The sequence below is a fragment of the Carcharodon carcharias genome, chromosome 15, assembly GCF_017639515.1.
Source record: "Carcharodon carcharias isolate sCarCar2 chromosome 15, sCarCar2.pri, whole genome shotgun sequence".
Lineage (NCBI taxonomy): Eukaryota > Metazoa > Chordata > Chondrichthyes > Lamniformes > Lamnidae > Carcharodon > Carcharodon carcharias.
In genome coordinates, this window is record NC_054481.1 from 129,485,752 (window position 1) to 129,505,951 (window position 20,200).

At 40.5% G+C, this 20,200-nt stretch overlaps 1 protein-coding gene across 2 annotated transcripts in view; it reads left to right on the forward strand.

The window, feature by feature from the left end:
• mib2 (MIB E3 ubiquitin protein ligase 2) overlaps positions 1-20,200 on the forward strand; it is a 273,357-nt gene that overhangs the window by 68,029 nt on the left and 185,128 nt on the right. Inside the window, exon 1 of one of the 2 annotated variants that reach the window (XM_041206821.1) lies at positions 10,129-10,152. The exons of the other annotated variant lie outside the window; for it this stretch is intronic. The gene's annotated coding sequence lies outside the window, so the exon portion shown is untranslated. Of the gene's footprint in view, positions 1-10,128; positions 10,153-20,200 lie in introns of those variants that run through there. 2 annotated transcript variants of the gene reach the window in all.

The window sequence follows — 20,200 nt, forward strand, 5'->3', positions numbered from 1 at the left end:
TGTGATAGCGGAAAAAAAAAATTTGAAATTCCATAGTAGACATTTCGTCTGGCTTCATGTTTTGCAGTGTTGCCTGTTCCAATTTTTAAAGATCGAAGAGGCTACACTCAGCTCAGGAGAGGGTCACAAATAGTCATCAGTAACTTTTCCAGATGTGTCTAACCTCTCATTAACTACACTTCTTGTCCAATATGATGCAAAGCTGCACCTTTCTATATTGTTGGATACAGCTCCTAGTACTGAGCCACCATGTTAGGCTGCACTGGTAAAATAGCTTGCAAATGGTTCTGGAATCCTAAAAATGTCAAATATTAATCTTATTCTAATTAAATTCTCATGTAAATATCTATGCCTATAGTTCAGCATCGCATTATGCTCTTTGTAACTTTAAAAGTAAGTGCAATCTCAACCATCCTTAAATTCAAAGGGCTGTGCTTTATTTAAAGATCAGATCGAAATGGATATGTTTGATTTAAAGATCAGATAAAAAGAAAACTACTAATGCTGTAAATCTAAAATAGAAGCAGACAACTCTGGGGGCCAATCAGCTCCTGAAAAAGAGAGGTCAATGTTTTGCCTCTGGCCCATCTCTGAACTGGTGCAGACTGATTCACTGTATTTGCAGTGATTTATCTTTAATATGAAACCTGGATTTTCAATATGATTGCCTGGAAGTTCTGAGGTTGTAGATGTCATAATTATTCCATAAATCGTGTCCTTCGCATCCAGCAACTCGTTAAAACCAACTAGGAAAATGGAAGGCTGAGCTCTGTCAGCTGCAATGAAGCTAATGAGTAGCTTGAAGTCATTGATGAGGACAATTAAAGTCAAGACTTTTTTAAAAAAAGTTTTTTTAAAAAAAAAAGCCATTTGCTTCAACCTCCTTGTGGGATAGTGTGGTCCACAAAATTTATTTTTCAGAAATATACTTTATTCATAAAATCTGTAAAAGTCCATTATATGACAGTTCAAATTTGACATTACACAAAGTGCAAAACAGTTCAATTTCTTTCATTACATTATGTGGCACCCTTTAAACGTAGTGAGGCACTTCATTTACAGGTTATATTTAAACATACATGTCAAGCATGCAGTCCCAGGGGTTTTACATGAATTCCAGCTCATCTGTGTACTATGGCGGAGGGCCTGTGTGGTGGCTGCCCATGCCTTAATATGCTCCTCAGCACGTAGTCCTGGACCTTGGAGTATTCCAATCTGCAGCTGGTCCTCAAAAATGCCTATATAACATGTGAAATAGGAGCAGAGTAGGCCATTTGGCCCTTCAAGCCTGCTCCACATTCAATAAGATCATGGCTGATCTGTTTGTATTTCGAGTTCTACATTACTATTTGCCATCGATAACTTTTGAGTTCCTTGTCTAACAAGAATCTATCTATCTCTGCCTTAAAAATATTCAGCAACTCTGCCTTCACCGCCTTCTGAAGCAGCGTTCCAAAGTTGCACATCCCTTTCAGAAAAAAAATTATTCTCATCTCTGTCCTATAAGGGTGACCCCTAATTTTAAAGCAGTGCCCCCTAGACAAAATGACAACAGTCAGTGAAAGCCAAAAATTTGATCATACACACTGAGACTTTGCTCAGGGACGTGATGAGTCATTTTATAGATGCAAGTCTTTTCTTTAAAGAATTAAGTGTTACCCTACCGCAATATTGGAAGTGTATTTCAAATACCTGCCCATGATATTCTGTTTCCATAGCTTACTACACACTTCTTTGTTGAAAATGTGCCCGTCCTTCCCCTCCCACAATTTGTAAGGATGATCATATACTAATTTGCATATTGTTAGCATAGCCCCTTGACTGACTTGTACATTGTTGTTGGCTCACGATATTTTGCACATTCCTATCAAATGCCTTGAAATGTCTTGTTACATTAAAGCAGTGTATAAGTGCAAAAATTGTTTTTGTTCAGGTTGTATCTGAAAATATAGTGAGGAAGGATTCTACAGTAGCAAAAAGAGAAGCTAAGGACATTCTGATGTACATGGCCTGTGCACTGTACTGTGATTCAGTTTATTGATGTGTTATGTTGCAATAAATCACATTGCATCATTTATATAATGAGCAGGAATACAACGTGTGCATCTCATGAGTTATTTTTATTGACTGTTGGACTTAAGATGTACACAAGTTGTCAAGCAACATCAGGTCACTGAAGAACAGCTGAAGAATGAGGAATTCTCAACAGCCTAACTTTGTGGACCCTAAAAGAGACTTGGAGAGAGAATGTTAATGTTGGCGATTCCATAAGCATAAAATTATTCAAAATAAGTGATCTTTTTCAAAGCAGAACATTTATTAGACTGTAGTATACTTCCTGCAAGTCTTGCATACCATGCATGATTGTGTGCTCTTGAACTATGGAGAACTATAATTCTTCTCTTGATTCCAAGTACCTTAGCTCGTGTCTTTTATCATTAAATGCTCTTCCTTTGTGGTTCCTGGCCAGCGAGCATCGTATGAATTTCAAATGACAACCAAGCATAACAGCCTTCAAGTAACAATAATTGGAAATATTTCTGCTGTCAGCTCCTGTCTGACGGTATACAGAAAGGCAGCGACTGTTCTGTTTACTTTTGGTAACATTCCAGCCCAAGGATTTTTAGGCTTTGCTGCATTAATTCAGAAATGGCAAAATTCAGGAAAGGAATGCTTTCATATAAACTGAGCCTTCCAAATTTTTGTAATTATTCATAAGGTACGGATTTCACTTTATGGGTGAGACCTTTGTAATGGAGATTATTTTCATTAAAAGCCAATAGGCCTTTTAAGCTCTACAAGAAATTGAAATTCTGATTCTGAAAAATGGCAATGTAAATCCTTCCTTCACCTTTTACATGTCGTCTTTGTCGTTTGATGTTTCTGCCAAGGCACTCAAAGGCTTTATCTCACTAATTAAAACACGCTATACCCAGTGCATCATACTGCTTCAAGTATGGTACCCACTGTAGCAAATGCGCTGCAGAAATGAAGAAAGATGTAGCTTTTGAGAGCTGTTATGACTGAGCAGTTGGTAAAGCGGAGTTATTTCAAAATCCCAGAGGGAAACTTTAAACAACTGTCATAACCTATAATAAGTTAAAAGCCAAAAACTGTGGATGCTGGAAATCCAAAGCAAAAACAAAAATAAAAATACCTGGAAAAACTCAGCAGGTCTGACAGCATCTGCAGAGAGGAACACAGTTAACGTTTTGAGTCCATATGACTCTTCAACAGAACTAAGGAAAAATAGAAGAGAGGTGAAATATAAGCTGGTTTTTGGGGGGGGGGGGCGGCATTGGTGGGACAAGTAGAGCTGGATAGAGGGCCAGTTATAGGTGGAGATTGCCAGAAGATGTCATAGACAAAAGGACAAAGAGGTGTTGAAGGTGGTGATATTAGCTAAGAAATGTGGTAATAGGTGACATTAAAGGTAGAAAGCAGGATGAGCAAGGTACAGATAGCCCTAGTGGGGTGGGGGGAAGGGATTGAAATAGGCTGAAAGGTAGAGATAAGACAAAGGATGGAAATACATTTAAAAATAATGGAAATAGTTGGGAAAAGAAAAATCTATATAAATAATTGGAAAAAAGGGGACTCTGGAAGGGGATGGGGATGGAGGAGAGAGTTCATGATCTAAAATTGTTGAACTCAATTTTCAGTCTGGAAGGCTGTAAAGTGCGTAGTCGGAAGATGAGGTGCTGTTCCTCCAGTTTGCGTTGAGTTTCACTGGAACAATGCAGCAGGCTAAGGACGGACATGTGGGCATGAGAGCAGGGTGGAGTGTTGAAATGGTAAGCGACAGGGAGCTGGGTAATGCTTGCGGACAGACTGAAGGTGTTCTGCAAAGTGGTCACCCAGTCTGCGTTTGGTCTCTCCAATGTAGAGGAAACCGTATCGGGAGCAACGAATGCAGTAGACTAAATTGAGGGAAATGCAAGTGAAATGCTGCTGCACTTGAAAGGAGTGTTTGGGCCCTTGGACGGTGAGGAGGGGGGAAGTAAAGGGACAGGTGTTGCACCTTCTGCGGTTGCATGGGAAGGTGCCGTAGGAAGAGGTTGAGGTGTAGGGGGTTTTGGAGGAGTGGACCAGGGTGTCCCAGAGGGAACGGTCCCTGCGGAATACCGCGGGGTGTTGTGAAGTGAAGATGTGTTTGGTGGTGGCATTATGCTGGAGATGGTGGAAATGCCAGAGGATGATCCTTTGAATGCGGAGGCTGGTGGGGTGATAAGTAAGGACAAGGGGGACCCTATCATGGTTCTGGGAGGAAGAGGAAGGAGTGAGGGCTGATGCGCTGGAGATGGGCTGGACACAGTTGAGGGCCCTGTCAACCACCATGGGTGAAAAATCTCGGTTAAGGAAGAAGGAAGATATGTCAGAGGAACTACTTTTAAAAGTGGCATCATCAGAACAGATGCGACGGAGGTGAAGGAACTGAGAGAATGGGATGGAGTCCTTACAGGAAGCGGGTGTGAGGAGCTGTAGTCAAGGTAGTTGTGGGAGTCGGTAGGCTTGTAATGAATATTGGTGGATAGTCTATCACCAGAAATTGAGACAGAAAGGTCAAGGGAGGGAAGGGAAGTGTCAGTGATGGACCATGTGAAAATGATGGAGGAGTGCAAAATTAATAAATTTTTCTAGGTTCAGATGAGAGCATGAAGCAGCACCAAAGCAGTCATCGATGTACCGGAAAAAGAGTTGTGGGAGGGGGCTGGAGTAGGACTGGAACAAGGAATGTTCCACATACCCCATAAAGAGACAGGCATAACAGGGGCCCATGTGGGTACCCATAGCCACACCTTTTATTTGGAGGAAGTGAGAAGAGTTTAAGGAGAAATTGTTCAGTGAGAGAACAAGTTCAGCCAGATGGAGTAGATTAGTGGTGGATGAAGATTGTTCGGGTCTTTGTTCGAGGAAGAAGCGGAGAGCCCTTAGACCATCCTGGTGGGGGATGGAGGTGTAGAGGGATTGGACGTCCATGATGAAGAGGAAGTGGTTGGGGTCAGGGAACTGGAAATTGTTGACATGATGTAGGGTGTCAGAGGAATCACGGATGTAGGTGGGAAGGAACTGGACAAGGGGAGAGAGAATGGAGTCAAGATAGTAAGAAATGAGTTCTGTGGGGCAGGTACAAGCTGACACAATCGGTCTGACGGGACAGTCCTGTTTGTGGATTTTGGGTAGGAGGTAGAAACGGGCTGACCGAGGTTGGGAGACTGAGGTTGGAAGCTGTGGAAGGAAGATCTCCAGAGGAGATGAGATCAGTGAGAGTCCTGGAAACAATGGCTTGATGTTCAGTGGTGGGGTCATGGTCCAGGGGGAGGTAGGAGGAAGTGTCTGTGAATTGACACTCAGCCTCCGTGAGGTAGAGATCAGTGCGCCAGACAACAACAGCACCACCCTTGTCAGCAGGTTTGATGACAATGTCAGGGTTGGACCTGAGAGAACAGAGTGCAGCAAGTTCAGAGAGAGACAGAGTGGGTGAGAGGAGCAGAGAAATTGAGACGACTATAATTTTAAGTGTTGTGTTTGAGATGCGACTCTAAATTCAGGAATCAGACCACCAGTTCTCGAGGTTTTACATTAACCTAAGTGAAACATCTTATTAATTTGCACAGGTTAAAATATATGTACACATGGCTACAAATTATTATTATCATAACTTTTAACAAATTCCCAAACTAATCTCCATTAAGGCAACAGCAACCCATAGACTTAACCAGACACCAGGCAAAGCATTTTCACCTTACAAATTCAAAAGTAGGTTCTTTTCACTTTGGTTCCTGTGGAGACAGTTGGAGACTTACAGTTGCTTTTGATCTCACATTGCCTCTGCTCTACACACAAAACTGCTGAAGTTATACCTAGCACCGCTCATTGAATGTAAATTTTCATTGGATCACCAGCCGCTTTGAACTCCACCTTTTAACAACAAAACCCCTTTCATCGCACCAATTTAATTAGTAATATAAACATATTGCTTGACATTTTGCTAAGTAGGTAATAGCTTTCAACCCACATCTTGAATGCCCTATTCAAAAATGCAAATACACGCTATCTCTCTTACATATCAAAACTAGTACACATCAAAGTACCCAATTGGCTTTAATCCAATTAAGGCACACCCACAGACTAAACCTCTATTTTAAAAGAAAAATATTTTCCAATAATATATACATTAATAGCTTCATGACAAGAGCCTAACGCCAGGCAAGAGGTCAACTTGATACTAAGAGTTATAAATTAATCTTTGTTCTTGAAAGGATTTAATGGAATAAGATGGAGCAAAAAGGAAACTAATTTTAAGTATTGGGTGCTGCTTAGAGATTATCCTCTTGTGTTCAAATTTTATTAGCATTGTTCTCCTCGAAAGCCGTCTTCACATTGAGGAACCGTAACTCTCTTTCTGAGGCGGAGAATGCTCGATACATGGTGGCTCTTGCAGAGATCTACAACCTAAATGGAAATATTATATAGTGGTATTTACATACAGTGGGTGTAACTTCAGCACACTTGCTGCAAACATTCAAGAAAGCAGCTCACCACTGGTTTCTCAACAACAATTAGGGATAGGCAATAACTGGCCTGGTCAGTGACGCCAATATTAAAAAGAACCTGTATTACTGTACAGGTATGTTTTCTGATTCGAGGCATTTTTCCACCAGTTTAATTTTATTTTTATTTCATCAACTCATAAATTTAATCACCATAGTTTTATAAAAAAAATATGAATTTAGAGAATAACCATTCTTACAAAAATAAAGAACTGTATTTAAAAAGAACCTTTCACTTAATATAATGTGATCAGATATAGGAGCAACTTTGTGCACAACAGGTTTCCACAAACAGCTAATGCCTTAAATGACTAGTTAATCTGTGTTAGCTGAGGAAGAGTTGATGGCTAAGACTTTGGGGAAGTCACATACTCTTCAAATAGTGCCATGATATCCATGTCATTGCCGTGAGTGGGTAGATAAAGCCTTGGTTTAATGTCCGATTTGAAAGACAGCACCTCTGATAGTGTAGGATCCCTTAGTACTAAATTGTTCTAATAAAGTTGATAACATCGTCGTTATCAATGTAATGTCCCTATGTATAAATGAGCTTGCCTACTTGTTGTTTACTATATGTCAGCAGTGGCTCAGTTGGTAGCATATTCATCTCTGAATCTCTCAACTCAGGGTAACAGTCCTGCTCCTGGGCTTGAGCACAAAAGTCAAGGCTGACTCTCCAGTACAGTGCTGACGGAGTGCTGCATTGTCAGAGGTGCTGTGTTTTGGATGAGACGTTAAACTGATGCCCCCTTTGTTTGCTCGGGTGGATGTAAAAGAACCAACAACACTATTTCGAAGAAGATCATTGGAGTCATCCCCAGTGCCCTAGGCCAATATTTATCTCTCAATTAACATCACAAAACAGATTATCTGGTTATCATCACATTGCTGTCTTTGGGATCTTGCTGTGCACAAATTGGCTGCCGTGTTTCCTACATTACAATAGTGTCTATGCTTCAAAAAAATACTTCATTGGCTGTAAAGCCCTTTGGTTCATGTGTTGAGTTATGCTTGTCTGGGGAGTGCCTCTTTTGGAATTATAACACCTAATTCCTGAGAGCTTTTAGGAACAAACTTGTCCTGTGACTTTTTGTTGGGTGAAACTCCGCACTCTTGCATTTACTCCTTAAAACTTGATTTTTGTTTCCCCGTCTTACTGGATGTCCTTTAGGTAATGTGATTAAATAAAAAATATTCGCTGAATTAGTCCAAAGGACTTGGTTGGATAATGCAAAATCTATTAAATAGTTGTTCATCAGTAGCCACTTTATTAAATATTTACCTTTGTGGTTGAGTTGAATCTCTGATGTTAATGTGTAGTGGAGGAACAGGGCATTAATCGTGTGGCCATTCCCGTTGTTTAAATCCACGAAACAGTGTAGCAGGAGGGGTGAAGGTGACATTGTGCAAATAGTTCTTCGAACTTTATCATTTAGTTTTCTTAAATAAACAATAAGGTGATGATCTTCTCAATGACGGACAACTGGTTTCTTCCCCCTTTACAGTGTTTGTTGAAAAGACCACCTAAATTTTAAAGTTATCCAGTTCAAAATAAGTATTAAAACAAATTTCCGACCTTTGGCTGAACCTCAATGAGTCTACCACAATTGCCACAGTTAATGTACCATTGTTTCCTGCTGGGTACTGTACAGCTTCTGCTTATCCTTCTTGATTCATGTGATGTATGTTACAAACACATGTGTAAGAAAGGGAGTAAGCTGAAATAAAATCTAAAATGCTAAAAAAGAATCTAGTAAGGTGAAGGAGGAAAAAAGTAAAATTTATGGAAAAGGCAACATAAAATGGGAAACGGTAAAGGAAATTTGAATTAAGTAATTATGATCAGGGTTGAACTACAAGAACAATAATTAACTTTGTGATGAATATAATTATCAGAACTTTGGCCAAGTGTAGACATATTGAGCTCATTTCTTTTCTAGTTGATGAGCCGAGTCCAACTGGTGTAGAATGTAAGAGTGTGGGTTGGGAATTAGACAGGAACTCCTTTCACATAATCACTGCTGAATGTGATTGTCTGTTGGGACTATTGGCGGGTGCCAGAGTGATCCCATGTGAATTAGGAGAGAGCTTCATTAAGATTCTGAAAATAAATGCTAACAAATGGGAAGATTTATTGATTTTCTTGGTTCGTGGCCTGCTCTGCTAACCCATATATAATAAATGATGATAGGAAGGGACGTGCTAGTTTTTAAGAAACTTATTCTGAATCTTTGAAGTGCGTTAAGGTTTATGCTGGTAGAGTTTTGGTGCAGTTTTTTGCTGTATTTTTTTCTGTGTATGTTTTCCTTGCCTTATCACCTTCTGATTTCTGAAAGTTTTGGATATTACCATCAAAATTTATAGTACAGAGATTCCTTGCTTGATGCCTTAGAGAAAAACAATGATGAGAAGCAGGTGCGTCAGAGCATGATGTGGAGCCTGTGACTGTTGAAACAGGTTTTCAAATATCTGGACAGATTGGGGGGTTGGTATTGCATTTTTATCTTTGCAAACCTGGCAGGGCAAAAGTATTTTGCTGCATGTTCACATCTGGACCAGTGAAGAAAAGTGTTGTCACTGAGAAGGCAGATAGGGTGGTTGAGCCACAGCTAATGACAAAGCAAGGCACTAAGAAAAAGCCTAAAAATATTGTTGCTGAAATCTATGTGCAGCCTGAACAAGTCATATGCACTCAGTAAAGTGGCTAATACACAAACCATCTTGTCTGCATGTACACAATGCTATGGACCCATACACCATCCCTATCAATGCTCTTTGCAATACCTTAACCATCATGATCATCTTTTAATCTGCAGATTCCTTATTCCATATTATCAAAAGTAAATGCTGAACACAATTAATATAAAGTGCAACTGATCTAATTCCCTATTAGTGAATATGCCATTAATGTTTGTCTCTAGTCCTTCCCTTTAGTGACAATGGTATGGTGTTTCTGTTTTCAACTCCGTATTAATGCTCCTTCCAAGTGCTTCCCCTGTGGGTATATTAAGTGAAGTAACTGGTTGTTGGCTATGAACACGGCCCTCTTGGGATGCAGGCAGCCCTGTGCCTCTTTGTGCTCAGTCGTTATATGGCCCAAATGAGCTTGTGCCCAGTGACTATAGCACAGTTAGTAACTGGTTCTGATCACAGTCGAAATGGAGGCTGTATGGGTTTGATGTGGTGTTGCCTTGAGAAATGTGACATGATTGATGACTCTGCTATGCCCCTGTGCCCACTTGTCATGGCTCTGTTGCAGGATGTACCACTCAGATTGTGTACTGATCTGACTCGAGAACAGTTGTATGAAGCTTTTCCTTCATCCCATCTCTTAGGCTGAAGCCAGGCAAGAAAGTCTTTTGTAAGTCTAAAAACCCCAGGTCTCTGTAGCAATAATGTACGGATTCACCAGTTAGTCACAAGCGTTGTGCTTCAATTCTGTTAAGCAGCCATGTATGTCTGAACACAGTTGCTGCCAGATTTTGCAAAGTTTTTTTCACACTCTCCAATGTATAAAGTTTTGCTCAGATAACTTTTTTTTTATGCAGGTCTCTGGGTTTGGCAGAGGAAGAAGGGTGTGAGCTGTGTCATCCACTCCGTAGGTTCTTGCTCCTTACTGCAATTTTCCACTTGTTTCTACTTTCGTTTGCTCGGTGATTCACCTGATGCTCCCTAGTCAAAATGACTTAATCTGAGGTGGATTCTACCTGATCTGCATCTTGTGAAATGTAGAGTGTGCTGTGAAACACTAGTTTCTTATGGAGTCTGCAGCTTGTTCTTAGTAGTGTATCTGTAGAATTAGAAAAGGGATGCTCGCTGCAAGACACCCTTTCAAACAGAGGTTATATCGTCAAGTTGTGCTGCAGGACATGCCTGTGTGATACTGAGAGAGACTGGGAATGGATAGAAAAACAGGCTAGGACTGTTTTAATGGGTCTCAGTATTACTCTTCTTATCATTTTGTTTTCTGCAAATAGTTAAGTGGCCTATTCAAATTAACTTAAGTTACCTGTAGTTGCAGGACCTTCCTCCCACCCTCACATAATTACCTCCGAACAACCCACACATTGCGGGTCACTATGTGGAGGGGGCCCATCTTTAGACAAAGTAGCTGCTTGAAAGAGTTTGAAAGAACAAGGGCAGCAGGCAGGTGGAAACACCACCACTTGCAAGTTTCCCTCCAAGTCACACACCATCCTCGCTTGGAACTACATCACAGCTCCTTCACAGTCACTGGATCAAAATCCAGGAACTCCCTCCCTAAAGGCACTGTAGGTGTACCAATGCTGCAGCAGTTCAAGAAGGTAGCTCACCACCATCTGCTCAAAGCAATTGGGGATGGGCAATAATCTTGTCAGAAAAGCCCACATCCCAAGAATAAATGGAGAAAAAAAAAGCGGTTTTATTGTACAGCAGTACTCTTTGTGTCTGCACTATTATTTGAACACCATTTCTTAGCAAGTTTCAGATTTCTGTTCACAAATTTCTTCTATTTTCATGGTAGCTGCAACCTTGTCAGAGCTGCTGCTGCATGAGAAGCCCCATTGCTCCTTTGGCAAGCTCCTGTCATTAGGCCCAGTACAGGATGAGTGCTTACTTTGCATATGTGATTTGGACAACCTTGGAAGATCTGTTGAGGATAGCTGCTGCCATTGTGAGTGCAAAGACCTCTCAGTACTATCGCCCATTGGTTCAGCACTCTGGATAAAAGTCTCGCCTCTGATGTCAGTAAAGTGAATCCAAGCTTTTGAATCTATTGTTGTGTGGATTAGTGGAATGAGCTGAGCAGTGTGATGCCAATTCTTGACTTTCTTGTGATTTTGTCTGGTAGGCAATGAATGTTGAGCAACACAGTTCCAATTGTTTCCCTTCTGTAACTCACCCAGGCACTCATTCTTTACTGGTGAGCTTAGATTGTGAGTACTGGCTAGCTGTTCCACTGGAATGCAAGGGGATGATAACCAAGGTCTGTGTTGCACTGATTTCCAGGGCCTCCGGTTCTCTATTTCAGTCACATTGTGAAGTACTGTCTCTTGGGAGAGTTCCATCCCTGGCAGTATGATTAAAAGTCACATGGAATTGCGAGATAACCATTCTTTTGTCAGAGTTGCAGGTGACTATTCTTCCTCTGTACTATTTGATAACCCTTTCCCTGCCTGGCTTTAACTTTTGAAATAAAAACAAAGTGTTGGAAAAACTCAGCAGGTCTGGCAGGGTCTGTGGAGAGGATAACAGAGTTCATATTTTAAGTCAAATATGACTCTTCTTTGGAATTCCAGTACTGGATGAGCAGAAATTTTCTCCATTTGAACATTGGGAAGACTAGAACTGTTATTTTTGGCTCCCTTTACAAGCTGTGTCCTCTAGCCACCGATTCCATCCCTCTTACTGGCTATTCTGTGACCAATCCAGTCAATTCGTAACTTTGGTGCCTCATTTGACTCTGGGATGAGCTTCCAGCCATATATTGATGCCTTCACTATAATTGCCTATTTCCGTCTCTATAGCATCACCCCACTTTTCCCCTGCTCATCTGCTGCTGAAAGCCTCACTCATTCCTTTGTTACCTCTACACTTTCCAGTGCACTCCTGGCTGGTTTCTCACAATCCACTCTCTGTAAACTTGATGTCATCCAAAACTTTGCTACTGTGTCTTAACTCGCACCAAGTCCCATTTCACTCTGCTTGCTGATCAACTGCTTCCTGGCTAAGCAACATCTTAATTTTAGAATTCTCATTCTTTTCAAATCCCTCCATGACCTCGAGCCCTTCCCTCCAATCTCTGTAATTTCCTCCAGCCTCTCAAATTGCTGAGATATCTGCACTGCTCTAATTCTGAACTCCTGAGCATCCTGGGTTTTAATTGATCTACCATTGGTGGCTGGGCTTTTAATTGTGTGGGTCAAAACCTCTGGAATTCCTTCCCTAAACCACTCTACTTTTCTCTCCTCCTTTAAGATGCTCCTTAAGGTCTTTGACCAAGCTGTTAGTCACCTGTCCTCATATCCCCTTATATGGCTTGGTGTCAAATTTTATTAATATTTCTGTGAAGCACCTTGATGCATTGTTAAAGGCACCGAACATGCATAAATTGTTCCTTTATACCACAAAAACAATGTCTGATAGAACCATAGCAATTTACATTGTGGAAGCCTTTTAAAAAAATTGTTATTGGGATGTGGGTGTTGCTGGCAAGGCCAGCATTTGGTGCCCATCTCTAATTACCCGTAAGAGGGTGATGGTGAGCTGCCGCCTTGAACTGCTGCAGCCCGTGTGGATTGGATACAACAACAATTCTATTAGGGAGAGTGTTCCATTACTTTGACCCAATGGCAAAGCCAGGATGGTGTGTGACTTGAAGTGGAACTTGTAGATGGTGATGTTCCCATGCATCTGCTCCCCCTTGTCTTTCCAGGTGGCAGAGATTGAAGGTGCTGCCGAAAGAGGCTTGGTGAGTTGCTATTTGGTCCATTGTGTTTGGGCCATCCGTTGCTAGACCAATTCAAAACCAATCTCAGTGGCCTAATGGTTCTCCATTGCCTTGTGACTCATCTGTTTTCATTGTTCATGATGCAGTGAACTCATCTACAGCAAAAGATATGGACATTTTATTCACAGAATATTATTCCCAAACAGGTGAATACTAGAGTTGGGAAACTTTTATGGGCTATCTGCATGTTCAGAATCTCTAATTTTGCAGTGATCAGATTTAAAAATGGCTAAATTAGAATTAAAATCTCCAGGAAAATACCAGATTTTGCAGTTTTTATATTAACATATTTATATTTGATGTCACTAATGTCCATGGAGGGTGCAGGCCAACAGCAGAAAGCTTTGTCATGTTGAAAAACCAAACACTAACTGCCCTCCTGCGTTTAGGAAATACTGTTTTGTAAATAAATGTACCTTGATCTCCCTGTTTAAGCCTTGAAATTATTCTGTTATGCAAACAATGTTAATGAAGTTTATTGTAAAAGCACTAAACCTGTTCGTTTCAAGTGGAAGTGTACCACATTTAAAGTAACAGCTATGGTAGAGTAACCAAAGGGCATTTTGGTATGTGTGAATCACATGTTTGTTGATAACATTGCCCAAAATAATTTCCAATCTTGTGAAGACTGAACTTGCTAATGTATTGAACTTGCATAGAAATCTAATCTTTGGTTGCTGTATGTGCCCTTTGTGCAGTCCTGGACCAATTACCTTATCATAAAATCAAAATTTTGAATCTCTCTCCACGGTGTCAGCATTGTGTTTTATCACTAATTTGTCAATTAAATATTGGGAAGTGACAATTTTGCTCTCTGGTTAGTGATGATTGTAGAAGTGAACAGATAGAGACAATAAATTCTGTCAGTTATCACCTCATTTTGTCCTACAGATGTGCTTCCAAGCATCTTGTGGGACATGTATTGCACTGCTCGTAGTAAATATTCCATATGCTTAGAAGCAACAGTGGCATAAAATTAACATTGCATTGTTGATGACGTTTAACATGTTGTCTTTCCTCATGAATGAAATTACTTTTATTTTGCTGTAGTGGAGTGCTTTGCAATATTTCCCTTCACTCCGGCAGTTCAGCTATGTAGCCATTTAACATGCAAGCTAGAATTGTCATTTGAAACATTTCATCTTGCCCCATACCTGCTGCCGTCTAAAACCATCTCTTTGATCCTGCCCTAAAATAAAAGCAAATGCTGTGGATGCTGGAGATCTGAAACAAAAACAAAGTGCTGGAAAAACTTTTTTGGAACTCCTTCCAAAGTTCTAAAGAACAGACATATTAGACTTGAAATGTTAAATCTTGCTTCTCTCTCCACAGACCTGCTGAGTTTTTCCAGCACATTCTGTTTTTATTCTTTGCTGTTGCCTTTGGCCATCCACAGTAAACCATTCACCAAATCTCATTGGGATGTTTAGCTATGTGAGAGATATAATTAGAGTCCCGTTGACAGCAACCTATCATGCACACAGCAGCTGGCCTCCACCGTGCTGATAAGCATGAGATGTAAGATTTTCCTTGCCTGCACTTTGATTAAGGACCTCTATGTGTTTAAATATTGGCACACAGTTCTGGATATGTCTCATTTCCAGAATTGCTTTGCTTTTTATTATTTTTCCTTTCATTTATTTGCTTCCCAGGCTTATTCTGTAAGGTTAGTTAAATGATAATTATACTTTTCACTCCCATTTCCTTCCACATCCATGCATTCTTTTCAGTCAGGTGGTGGATTGTTGTTGGCTTCTCTGTGATAATTGTCCCTGTTTTGGCTAATGGGTGCACCATGTAAGGGACAATTTCTTTCTCGACTCTTCCCTCATTTGTCCATGATTCAGCTCTCCAGCATTGTTGGGTATCTGACACAATTGTCAAAAATTGTCATCTCTGTCTCCTCCGGAGGTCCCCAGCATCACAGAAGCCAGTCTTCAGCCAATTTGATTCACTCCACATGTTATCAAGAAACGGCTGAAGCCACTGGATACTGCAAATACTATTGGCCCTGACGATATTCCGGCAATAATACTGAAGATTTGTGCTCCAGAACTTGCTGCCTCCCTAACCAAGCTGTTCCAGTACAGCTACAGCCCTGCCACTTACCCGGCTATGTGGAAAATTGTCCATAAATACCCTGTACGCAAAAAGCAGGACAAATCCAACAAGGCCAATTACCACCTGTTATGATGGGGTCGATGACGTGTATCAGATGGATTAAATCCACAAGGGAAGCTCGATCCCGCTCTTCTCAATAGTTTTGCAATTCGTATTTATTTCGAGATGCATGCCCTGAATTCAGTAGTAATAAGTCCACCAAGACTTGAGATTTTTTTTTAGAAAACTAAATTTATTAACAGAAGAAAAGATTTCAAGCACCTACATAAGCCTACATATTACTACTATAATAACTTCTAAAACCCATAATTAACCTGGCTTCCACTTACACGTCTGTTAAGGCAACGGTAAAAAATTAGATTTAAACAGATCCAGGCAAGTCAACACAATACCCAGGATAGCAGAATTCAAAGTGGCTTTTCCCAGTTTTGCTTTCTGTAAACAGCACGCTTCATGCATAAATACTGGAGGCTTTTCTCCAAGGTAATATTCTCTGGATTGCTACCTGAGCCATGGGCAAATTAGCATAGCGTAAATAAAGTTAAGAAGTTAAATGTGGGGCTCAAAGATTGATGTGGGAGGGATAGGTTTCAGTTCATGGGGGGGTCACTGGCATCAGTACTGGGGTAGAAGGGAGCTGTTCCGGTGGGACGGGCTTCACTTGAACTGTGCTGGGACCAAAGTCCTGGCGAATCGAATAACTAGGACTGTAGAGAGAGCTTTAAATTAAATGGGGGGTGGGGGGAGGGTTCAGAAGAGGGGATACATAGGCTTACAAAGCAAAAAGACATGGCAGCATTGCAGGGCAGCTATTTAGTTAATGATTCCCAGAGTGTGACAGGAAGCGACATAGTGTACAAACATTTTAAAAAAACAGAAAATAGGGTAAAAGGTTGGGGGGGGGGGAAATGGTAAAAAGGCAAAATTAATGGCTCTTTACTTAAATGCACACAGCATTTGGAACAAGATAAATGAATTGACGGCACAAATAGAGGTTAATGGGTATGATTTTATAGCCATTATGGAGACATGGTTACAAGTCGATCAAAGCTGGGAACTAAATATTCAGGGGTATGTGACTTTTCGAAAGGACAGGCAGGAAGGAAAGGGTGGTGGGGTAGCTTTGCTAGTACGAGATGGTGTAAGTACAATAGCAAGAAATGATCTTGGGTTGGAAGATGTAGAATCCATATGGGTGGAACAAGGGGAAGAAGACACTAGTGGGAGTAGCCTATAGTCCCCTATCAGTAGCTATACTATAGGACAGAGAATAATTTGGGAGATAATGAGTGCATGTAAAAAAGGCAGTACAATAACCATGGATGACTTTAATATTTATGTAGATTGGGAAAATCAAATTGGCAGAGGTAGCTATGAACAAGAATTCATAGAGTGTCTTTGGGGCAGTTTCTTAGAACAATATATTGTGGACCCAGCCAGGGATCAGGCTATTTTGGATCTGGCAATGTATAAGGAGGCAGGTTTAATAAAAGATCTCAGGTTAAAAGATTCCCTAGGAAACAGTGACCATAACATGGTAGAGTTTAGCATTCAGTTTGAGAGTGAGAAACTTGGTTTGGATACAACTGTGCTAAACTTAAATAAGGGTAATTACAAAGGAATGAGCATAATTGGCTGGAGTGGACTGGGAAAGGAGTTTTACGGAAAAGATGGTTGATGGGCAATGGCAGACGTTTAAGAAAATAGTTCATGGCTCAGAACAAAGATGTATCCCAGTGAGGAGAAAGGATTCTAGGAAGGGGATAAATCAATCACGGTTAACCAAGGAAGTTAAGGACAGTATAAAATTGAAAGAAAAAACATACAATGTGGCAAAGATTAGTGGTAAGCCAGAGGATTGGGAAAGTTTTAAAAACCAACAAAAGATGACCAAAAAATAATAGAGGGAGAAAATAAACTTTGAGGGTAAACTAGCAAGTAATGTAAAAATGGACAGTAAGAGCTTATTTAAATATATGAAAAGGAAGAGAGAGGCCAAAGTGTACATAAGCCTCTTAAAGAATGAGGCTGGGGAAATAATAATGGGGAACCTGGAAATGGCAGAGGAGTTGAATAAATACTTGCATCAGTCTTTACGGTAGAAGACACTAATCAGATTCCAAAAATAATAAACAATCAAGGGGAAAAAGGGGAGGAAATAAATACAATAACTATCACTAGAGAAAAAGTGCTCAGGAAACTAATGGGGCTAAAGGCCGATTCCTGGACCTGATGGGTTGCATCCTAGGATATTAAAGGAAGTAGCTACAGAGATAGTGGATACATTGGTAGTAATCTTTCAAGAACCCTTAGATTCTGGAAAAGCCCCATAAGATTGGAAATGTGCCAATATAACACCATTATGCAAAAAGGGAGGGAGCCAAAAAATAGGTAACTGTAGGCCAGTTAGTTTAACATCCATCATTGGGAAAATGTTAGAGTCTATTATAAAGGATGTAATAGCAGAGCATTTAGAAATGCACAATATAATCAAGCAGAGTCAGCATGGCTTCAAGAAGGGGAAATCATGCCTGACAAATTTATTAGAATTCTTTGAGGAGGCAACAAGCAGGATCGATATAGGGGAACCAGTGGATATTAATATATTTGGATTTCCAAAAGGCGTTCGATTAGGTACCAAACATAAGGCTTTTTAATAAGATAAGAGCCCATGGTGTTGGGTGCAGTATATTAGCATGGACAGAGGATTGGCTAACTAATAGAAGACAGAGAGTTGGGATAAGGGAGGCATTTTCAGGATGGCAACCTCTAACTAGTGGAGTGCCACAGGGATCAGTGCTGGGGCCACAAGTATTTACAATATATATTAATGACTTGGATGAGGGGAATGAATATATTATTGCCAAGTTTGCAGATGACAGAAAAATGGGTGGGAAGGCAAGTGATGAGGCTGATACAAAGAGTATACAGAGGGATATAGACAGGTTAGGTGAGTAGGCAAAAAACTTGGCAGGTGGAATATATGTGGGAAAATGTGAGGTTATGCGCTTTGGCAGGAAGAAGAGAGGCACTGAATTTTATTTCAGTGGGGAAAGACTGAAGAAAGCTGCAGCACAGAGGGATTTGGGGGTCCTCATGCATGAATCACAAAATGCTAGCATACAAGTTTTGCAGGTAATAGGGAAGGCAAATGGAATGTTGACCTTTATTTTAAAGCCATCCATGTCATCATATTTGTACTTGACTTGTGGGTCGTAAGCAAGAAATTCAAAGGAATGTCAGTGGTCACGAGCAACAGTTTGGCCCTTTAAATCTGGGCTCTAGTACAGCCCTTATTTCTCCTGACTCTACATTCTACACCATAACGTTGATCCTTAAACGTGCAATTTTTCTTTTGCATGCTAGAGGGAATATGGTTTCCATTGTAAACTTTTGTGCATAATGCAACTTATTAATGATGTGAGCATGATGTAGCAGATTTTGCCATAAAGCAGCTGTCCATGGGTTAAGTCCCCTGGAGTGAGTGGGAAAAGTAGAGCCGTGGGTGGTTGTTGTGACAGTGTATGCACTCACAAGGCTGAAATCTCGATTTGAGAAGAAGGAATAGGCAGTAAATCTTCTGAAACTTCTGGGTAAGTCAGTCATATGCCATGGTATTAAGAAAAATAATGGAAAAGTAAGGGATATAGCCTAAATTAAGGGTTCATAAGGTTTGCTTTACATTATTGCATTAGTTGGAATACCTTATTTGTTTCTGCATCATAGTTAACTCTAGTTCTAACTGTTCCAGTAACACCTTTTTATGATTGTGATCAGGAATTATGTTTCATATGCTCGTGAAATAAAATAGAGTTGAAAATTCTAATGACATGCAAATTGAGATGAGGTTTAGCTTTAATTTGCCGTATTGCCATATCTCCTGAAGTTGGTAATTGCTATTTAATTTCAGATATTTTTCAATAATTTTTTTCTCTTCCCTTGTAAGTGCCATATCACCCCCTTGTACAATCAACATTGTAAATGCAGATTATGTGGTCATTATCACATTGCTGTTTGTGGGAACTTTCTGTGCACAAATTTGCTGCTGTGTTTCCTACATGACAATAGTGACCACACTTCAAAAGTACTTCTTTAGCTATAAAGCACTTTGAAACATCTGGTGGTCTCTATATAAACGCAAGTCTTCTTTTGTTGTGAAGATGGCAGACGAGCTGTTTTCATACCTCCGTCAATGTTGTTCTGTAATTTACCCTGGGGATTCAGTTGCTGATTTTAAAAAGAGTAAATGCATTCCCATTCCTCCCAATGAGGAAGTTGTCGGGACATTGCATAGAAACATAGAATGTAGGAGCAGGAGTAGGTCGTGCAGCCCTTTGGGCTGCTTCGCCATTCAATGTGATCAGGCTGATCCTCTATCTTAATGCCATACTGCTGCTCTCTCCCCATATCCCTTGATGCCTTTAGAGTCCAGACATCTATTTCCTCCTCAAATGTATTCAGTGACTTGGCCTCCACAGCCTTCTGTAGTAGAGAATTCCATAGGTTCACCACCCTCTGAGTAAGAAGTTTCTCCTCATCTCAGTCCTAAATGACTTACCCCATATCCTGAGACTGGGACCCCTTGTTCCAGACTCCCCAGACAAAGGAAACATTATCCCTGCATCCAAACTGTCCAGCCCTGTCAGAATGTCATATGTTTCAATGAGGTCCTCTCTCATTCCTCTAAACCCCAGTGAATACAGGCCTAGTTGACCCAATCTCCTCATATGACAATCCTGCCATCCTAGGAATCAGTCTGAGATCAGAAGCTTGCTATACGAGTGATGACAATTGCCCCATACGCTACTGTGAGTTAAATTACTGAAGATTTCAAAACTTTGCTCTGAATTGACAATAATAGAATCTCTATTACATGCCCTATTATCTGCCAGAATGTTCACAGCACCAGTGTTGAGTGACAACTTTGCCTTAATTATAGTTTTCTTGGTATTATAAACCTTTTTGGGTAAATAAAACAACAGTATATTACCTTGCTACTTTTATTGCTTTGCATAGAGTGTTGCTGCAATATACG